We start from the raw sequence: 8,757 nt of genomic DNA, 5'->3' as shown, positions 1-8,757 counted from the left end.
GCTAGAGTAGATGAGAGAGGAGCCACTAGTAGAGGAGGCTACTACAGAGAAGAGAGAAACGGAGAGAGTAGAGGATATGTCCCCACCATCTCATGTAATGGATGAGAAACCTTCTTTCATGGTGCATGACCTTCCATTGAAATCATGAGTTCCAAGATCCTAGAGTGATACTCCACTCCCATGACATAGTCAACGAGATCATGGAGAGAGTAGTTGGTCCATGCCCCCAGCTTCAACACCAGTGAGAGAGACATAACACTCTAAGGGGATGCCAGGTAGGGTTTGATTTATAAAATTAGAATTTGAATAGAAAGAAAAAATCAAATGCTGACATGATTATATGATTGCATAGAGAGAGAGAGAGAGAGATAGAGAGAGGGGCGCTTTGTAGGTAAATAGCTTTAATATTACCTTCCACTCATTGTTATGAGGTTAGAGGACAAAGAGATATAGGGAGACATACTGATATCTTTGCATCTAGTGCTCTAGAGTTGTGACTAAGATAGGAGAATGAGGAGAGGCTTCAATGTCAGATAGCAGAGTTAGAGACTAAGGTAGGAGTGATACAAGAGTGCATAATGGAACATAGCTTTTCCAAGATCCATATTTAGAGAACTACATCCCAAAGACCATCCTCCTCACACTATGGATGAGAGAGATCAGAGAGCCATCACCTGATGGAGCAATGAGATAGATTGATAGATAAACAAAATATATAAAAGCATATTTTGTATAATGCCTTCCATGTATACCAATGGTGATATATATAAGGAACTATTATTTCTATGATCAATGTTTGTAATTAATTGCATAGAAATAATAATGATTGAGAAAATAAAAATGTTTCTAAATTAATATTATGTGATTCTAAATATTACACGCCAATAAAATATAATGATCATTATATTAGGAGAAAGATAAATATAGATTGGAAGATAATTTAGACACAATAATGACAAATATGTACAATATTAATAGGTTCCTTAAGAGAAACACCATCCATATCCATAATCTTACAAGCACCAAATCCATATACTTCAGTAACCACAAAAGGACCTAACCAATCAGGACCAAAATTTCCCTTTTTTATTCTAGGAATAGCATTAACATTCCATTGATTTTTATAAAGAACCAGATCACCCACATTGAATGAGCGTTCAAGTAATTTATTATTATAGTATTATAGCTCTTATATGTTCCACTGCATTCATTTGTTGTTCATCCAACATTTCTAATTCCTGTAAATGTTGTTATTTAAAAGTGTCATTATCAATAAATATTCCATAGAAAGAAACTCAAAGGTGTCCCATAATTAGAAATAGTAGTAGAAGGGACACCAAATCATGAAATAATTTTTTGAAGAATGAAATCACAAATAGCTTTTGTTGTAGTATATCAAAGTGGAACAGCTTCAACCCACTTGGAGGAGTAACCCATAATAGTTAGAATATAAGTACGTCCTTGTGAAGGAGGAGATATAATGCCAATAAGATCGAGACCCAAACACTAAAAGGCCAATATGCTAATTGAGTTCAAAGAGAAGTAGCAAGAGAATGAATAAGATTACCACGTTCTTGACACTATGGGCATTTATTGACAAAGGCAAAAAAATATCAGTCCATTGTATGCCAATAATATCCCATTCATAATAACTTATTAACCAATGACCTTCCACCAAAATATCTAGCATAAGATCCAACATGAGCTTCTTGCAAAGTGATTTGTATTTCAGCATGTCCTAGACATCTTAACAAATTCCCATTATAAGATCTTTTGTATAAAGTATCAACCAAGATAATATATCAAATGTTCAATTTCCTAATATGATCATGAGAGTTTCGAGTAGCAGATTTTGGAAAAGTTCCATCCTTAAAAATCTGGAAGATGTTAGAAAACCATTCATTGGAAATTAAGGTGTAACAATGATTTATCACAATCTTAGAACTAGAAATAGAAGGTTCTAAGAGAGTATGAATACTGAATTGGAAATCTTTGTTATCATCAAGACATAAGAGAGATGTCACGCTAGCCATAGCATCTTAATGCCTATTATCTTTGCGAGGGACTAACTAGATATCATAGAATTTATTTAGTAAATTCAGGGCTAGTTCTGTATATTTTGTCATGTTGTCATTCTTAGCTTGATATAAACCATTTATTTATTCCACAATCAATTGAAAGTCAACAAAGATGTTCAATTTTATAATGTGAAGCGATAAAGCCACTCAAAATCTAGCACTAAGGACTTCATATTTCAAAGTATTATTTGTACATGAAAATGTCAATTTATATAAAAAAGGAATCAATTTTTTAGAAGGCAAAACAAGTATCACACCTACACGAACACCAATTTTACATCTCAAACCATCAAAATACATTTCCCAAGCTTCATCCTTATCCATAAATAATATTTATACTTTAGGAAACTCAATCAGAGTGCTAACTATTTACGAAGAAGGAACCTTAGCTAAATAATTAGAAGGATCCTTTAATAGATTTGTGAGATATAAACTTTAATTCAAATTTTGTCAAAAGCATAACCCATTTTTCCAATCTTTTAGATAAATTTGTCTTCGCAAATAGATGCTTTAAAGGATCAAATTTCACCATCACATTGACTTTTGCATTAAGGAGATAATGTTGAAGTTTTTGACATACAATTTTAAAACCAAACATTGTTTCTAAATTTCTATATATCATGTTTCATAATCAATCAAATATGACTTTACTGTTATCATCGGATTGAACAAGAAGTGCACTTAAAACATTTAAAGAAGCTGATGTATAAAGATAAAAAGGTCTATTGGGCTGCACAAGTTTTAAAATAAGAGGATTTGTGAGATAATCCTTAAATTGTTGAAATGCTTGTTGCAATTCATAATTCCAAGAGAAAATAGAATCTTTCTTAAGTAAGGATGTGAATAAAATAGTTTTATCAGCCAATTTTGAAATAAATATTTGAATTGCCTGTATCTTCCCTAGTAAACTGCAAAGTTGTGAGATGTTTCTTGGTGGAGGCATATTAACAATAGTCTCTACTTTTTCATTATCAACTTCAATACTGCAGTTAAAAGTTATAAATCCCAATATTTTTCTTGTGTCAACCTTGAAAGCACACTTAGAAGGGTTCAATATCATGTTATAACTTTGTATTTTTTCAAAAATCTTTCATAAGATAACCACATGTTTGTCATGCATTATTGATTTAGCAAGAATGTCATCAACATAGCCTTCGGGGATCTTATGTATGTAATCATGAAATATTAGAGTCATAACACATTGATAAGTTGCACTTACATTCTTTATTCCAAAAAGGCATCATAACCCAACAAAAGGTTCCCTTAGGTGTTATAAATAAGGTCTTATATTGGTCTTCGAGAGGAATAAATATTCGATTATAACTAGAGAATCTATGCATAAAATATAGTAAAGCATTTTCGACAATTGAATTTACTATCATTTCAATGTTAGGTAAGGGGGATTCATCTTTCAAAGAGGCTTTATTCAGATCCAAAAACTCAGTGTACACACTAATCTTATTTCCTCCCTTAGAGACGATAACAATGTTGGATACCCAAGGAGAATAGTCAATAGAATGAATGAAACCAACATCTAGTAATTTTTCAATTTCACCTTTAACTAGAAGAGCAATACTTGGATTCATCTTCCAATTTTTTTGTTTAATAGGAATAACATTAGGTTCAAGAACAATGTTATGCATCACAATCTTAGGATCAATGCTAGGCATATTAGCATAAGACCATGCAAAAATATCTTTAAACTCTACTAGTAACTCACTCAATTCTTTTTGTTAATCAAAAGTCAAGCAGTGTCCAATTTTTTTTACCTTTTTGGAATCCACAATGTCCATCTAAACATCAATAGTTTCTATTATTAGCAAAATAATTGTTATAAGGTCTCTAAGAGGAATGTTATCATTATATGTATTTTTTGTAATTTTTATCTTCTCCAAAGTAACCATTAGTGTTTAAACATTATGGTCTTTGCTTTCTATGATGAAAAGGAGGAAGATTATCATAAACTCCTAGAAAATTCATTAGAGCTTCATCATTAGGAAAGAGGTCCATTTTTGTCTTTTTCTCAAAATCCAATAGATTAGGGTTAATCAACTTAAGAGATCCATTGCAAATATGATTAACGTGTAAAGGGAATAACAAAGGTTGATTATAAGGATTGAATCCCAACTCATATTTATGTTCAGAAAAGTCACTATCCATAGGGACTCATATTCTTTGCCCAGATTTTTCATAGCCTTCTCCATTAAATCTAGATTTCTTGAACAAAGTATATCCAATACCACAACAGTCAACCATTTTTTTAGGAGTTAACGGTGCTTCATAAGTCTATATGTCATAACATTCATGCTTAATAGTTTCCACAGTCGAAGTAGGTATAAATGTATTTTTCAATTCACCCATAAGCAAAGATGGAGGAATGAAAGTTGGAAATCAATTAACCACGAAGGTTCACATAATGCAACATTTATTATAATTTCTTAGAAGGAAATGAATCCTTTAAAAAATGAAGATGAACCCTTATTAAGGACATGTTGTAAATCTTGTTGTTATTTATTAAATTATTAGGGCCTTGGCCTTTTACCAATCCAAAAAATAAAATAAAATATCTCAAATGACACAGTTGTATCTTATAGATGCAAATAGACATCAATAATAGTATATGTAGGCAAGAGCCTACAACACAACGATAACTTGTGAGCCTCACATGTGGGAGGTCTTGGGTTTGAATTCCCTTAACACATAAAAATAATTAATTACAATAAATAACAATAATTAATCTAGGCTTCGATTGTTTACCAATCAAAATAAAATAAAATAATACTATATGCTTTTAATTTTAATTTAAAGATGTAATATAATATTATATATAAATATATAGACATATATAACAATAACCATATAGTCCAAGGCAAGAGCTTATAACACAATGGTAAATTGTAAGTGTCTCATCAGGGAGGTCTTGGGTTTCATTCTATTCAAGATTACACATAATAATAATTAATCTTAACGACAATAATAAACGAGTAATAAACAATCCAGGCTTCAATTGATTGTCAATGCAAAAATAATAATTGGAAATACAATCTTTTTCCTGCACTAATTATAATTTAAAGTTTTTTTTTTTTTCAAAATGTAAACTACTAAGACATTTGATATCATTACCATCACAACCTATATCAAATTTAATGGCAACAATGAAGGAAAATAGGATTAAGTTATTAAAATTATGTTAATTCCATTCATCAAAAGATAATATATAATTTAAAAAACAAGTAACCTAAGAATTAGTAAACACTACAGACATGGATATTTCGATTTTAATGTAATATGCACCCATGTGATGGTGGGCGTTTATGTCATTTGGTACACATTGACAATTCATTTAATGAATTGATTTATATATTTTTTTAAAGTATAGTCTAGGAATTAGTAAAACACAAAATACAAGGATATATGTCATGTCAAATGGTACAAAGTGACAATTCATTTAATGAATTAAAAGTATGAAAATCAATTTTTTTTTAATGTATAAATTATTTATTTTTCTTACCTTTTTCCCTTACATCCAATAAGATTTCAAATAATAACATTTAGTAGAATTGAAAAATATGTAAAAATGTAAAACTATATAACATGTTTGACAAATTCATTTTTTTTTAAAAATTCTATTGGTTAGCAAAAATATTATAATATATTTTAAATTTACTAAACCATTGCATAAGTATTTCTGCCACAGAAGGAGCTAATGAACTCGTAACACCTTCATTATGATTTCAAATCATTTATAATGCATTTAAACTTAATTTTAATGCATAAACTATCTTTATAATAATATTAATACTAATAATAAAACATCCAAGTCAAGCCATTGCTTTCACCATTTATAGAAGTGTAATGTGAAAAGGTGAATACATGGTTTAGTGGGGACAACCTTGGTTATTGTATCTTTCAGATTCAAATGCTCTACGCTTAACATGTCCAACTCTAGACCCCACATATATTAATAATAATAATAAAATCTCTCTCTCTCACACAACTTTTTTGTTTTGTTTTAGATATTTATTGGTAGAATTCAATAGTTTATAAGGAGTTCATTTATAATATAGTCTATACAAAGATTTGATATTGTTGATTAATTTAAGAGTATATTTTCTATGAATTTTGATCTTATGTTTAAGTATGAAGGATGATGTTTGACATTTCTTTTAATGAATTTAAGATTATATTTTCAATGAATTTTGATCTTATTTTTAAGTAAATAAAAATTGATGTTTGGCATTGCTTTTAAATGATGGAGTTAATATTGAACACAAATAGATGTATTTGGTGTAAAGATACGAGGATGAATGTTTCTAAGAATTGAGGTTATAATAGAGTCTTTATTAAATATGATGGAACAAACCCCTTGTCAAAAGCTAAGCATCTCTTAAAACTTAACAAATAAGTCTTACACTTTTTATTCTATACAATTAAATTATTTCAAACAAGTCTTATAATCAATATTCTATATTTCTTAGCTAAAATTGTTTCAAATCATCCAATAAAAATCAAGAGCCTTTGATATTTGTAAAGTTGGATTATTTTTGAAGGTTAATGCACCATACAAGGGTGCTAGCCCTATCATTTATGACACTAGGGAAAAGGAACACAAAAAAGCACACACGCACAACCAAGTAACAATTTCAATAGGTTGACAATCTCTATAAGTTACTAGCAACATACAATCCTTATAGAAGGACCAAAACATAACCTTCAAAAATAAAATAACTAAATTGTCAACTAAACTATCACTTGTAGAGAGAATATAAACCACAAGAGTAGTTAAAAACTTATAATGAACCATCCAAAAAACATGAACATTTATTACAATATCCATTACAATAAAAATAAAAGCACGTAAGATATCAATACTAAGCTTAGTCCTATTAGAGATTAACCCTAAAACCAAAGTATAAGTCCAGTAGTAACTACTAAATAAAATCACTATGATAGGGCTATGAGATCCTAGAAGACCCTAAAAGAGGCTAAAACACTATTTCTTCTTTTCCTTCCATTGAGTATTGAGCATAAGAGTAACTCAATCTTCCACAAGGAATTTAAACAACTCCCGGCCTCCTCCAAATCCTTCTTCTCTTCTTTTTTGCAACCTGTATTAAACAAGGAGAGGTAGCCAAACTATGCATACATTTAATGGTGAATTGTTAAACATTGTACAATTTGGTGCGAAGGTCCTCCAACTTACTATCCACCTTGGTAAATTTTGTAATGTTTCAAAGGCGATTTATGTCCGAAGGTGATCTCTGTCTAGGGGTGATGTTTGTCCAAAGGTAATCTCAGTGCGGAGGTGATATTGGTCTGGAGGTGATCTCGGTTTGGAGGTGACCTTGGTCTCAAGGCAATCTCAATTCAAAGGTGATCTAGGGATGAAGGGGACCTTGGTCAGAAGGGAACCTTAGTAACTATCAGTTGAGGGAGGTCTTGTGTGTTGTACAGTGTTCAAGATGGTTAGAAAGTATTGGGTCGATGTAAAATATGGATTCAGAGGGACTTGTTGAAGCCATAAACATGACTTATTGTGAGGCCCACAATACTAGATAGATGTGAATCAACTCAATGCCAAATACTTACTTGAGAAACTTACCAAATATTAATTTGTAAACCAAGTAGAGGGATGTATGCAATTTTGTCTCCAAAACATAGAAATATATTCTTAACAAAGATGGTGCTCCAGATGTGCCAAGTCCAAAGCAAAGTAATATAAAGAATCATAATAGGGTGAGGGTTGAATTTTACCGAAACTGAACCAACCAAGTAGGGAAGATCTTCCACTTTCAAAATGACAAACAATATATAACTCCAACAAGAATTCACAATACAAACAAATAGTCGAAATTGCATGCTAACAACTTCCTACATGTTGTACATAAATACCCCTTTAGAGAATACTCCTGAGGGTTTACAAAGAATGTCGACATGACAAACACCTACGAATAATTAATAAAATATGGGCCCCTTTATCAATTAAATCAATTAATTAAATAAGTCCTTGTGATATTATTTATTTTTTAGGACCATTTAATTTACTATCCTAATTAAAATGTTTTTTATAAAAATTGGTTGGAGGTGGTCTCGGTCCAAAGGTGATCTTGGTCTAGAGATGACTATCCAAAGATCTCTATCCAAAGGTGATTTCAGTCTGAAGGTGATCTTAGGTTGAAGGGGACCTTAGTTTGAAGGGAACCTTAGTAACTATCAGTTAAGGGAGGGGTTGTGTGTCGTAAGGTGTTGGAGATGGATGGGAAGTATTATGTCGAGGGAAAATATGGATTCATAGGGACTTGTCAAAGCCATAAATGGGAGTTTGCGTGAGGCCCAAAATAATGGTTTGATATGAGTTAACTCAACAATGAACACTTGTAGGAAACTTGCCATATCATAATTTGTAAACCAAGCAGAAAGATGTATGCAATTTTATAACCAAAAGATAGAAATATATTCTTAATAAATACGGTGCCCCATACGTGTTAAGTTCAAAGCAAAGTAATACAAAGAATCGAAATAGGGTGAGAGTTGAATCCCACTGAAATTGAACTAGCCAAGTAGGGAAGATCTTTCACTTCTGAAATGGCGAACAATACAAACTCCAATAGGAATTTCTAGTACAAATAAATAATCCAAATCACATACTAATAACTTCCTACATGCCACACATAAATAC

Source organism: Cupressus sempervirens, chromosome 10 (assembly GCF_028749045.1).
Source record: "Cupressus sempervirens isolate cs-2001-9-10 chromosome 10, ASM2874904v1, whole genome shotgun sequence".
NCBI lineage: Eukaryota > Viridiplantae > Streptophyta > Pinopsida > Cupressales > Cupressaceae > Cupressus > Cupressus sempervirens.
This window is presented reverse-complemented; position numbering follows the sequence as displayed.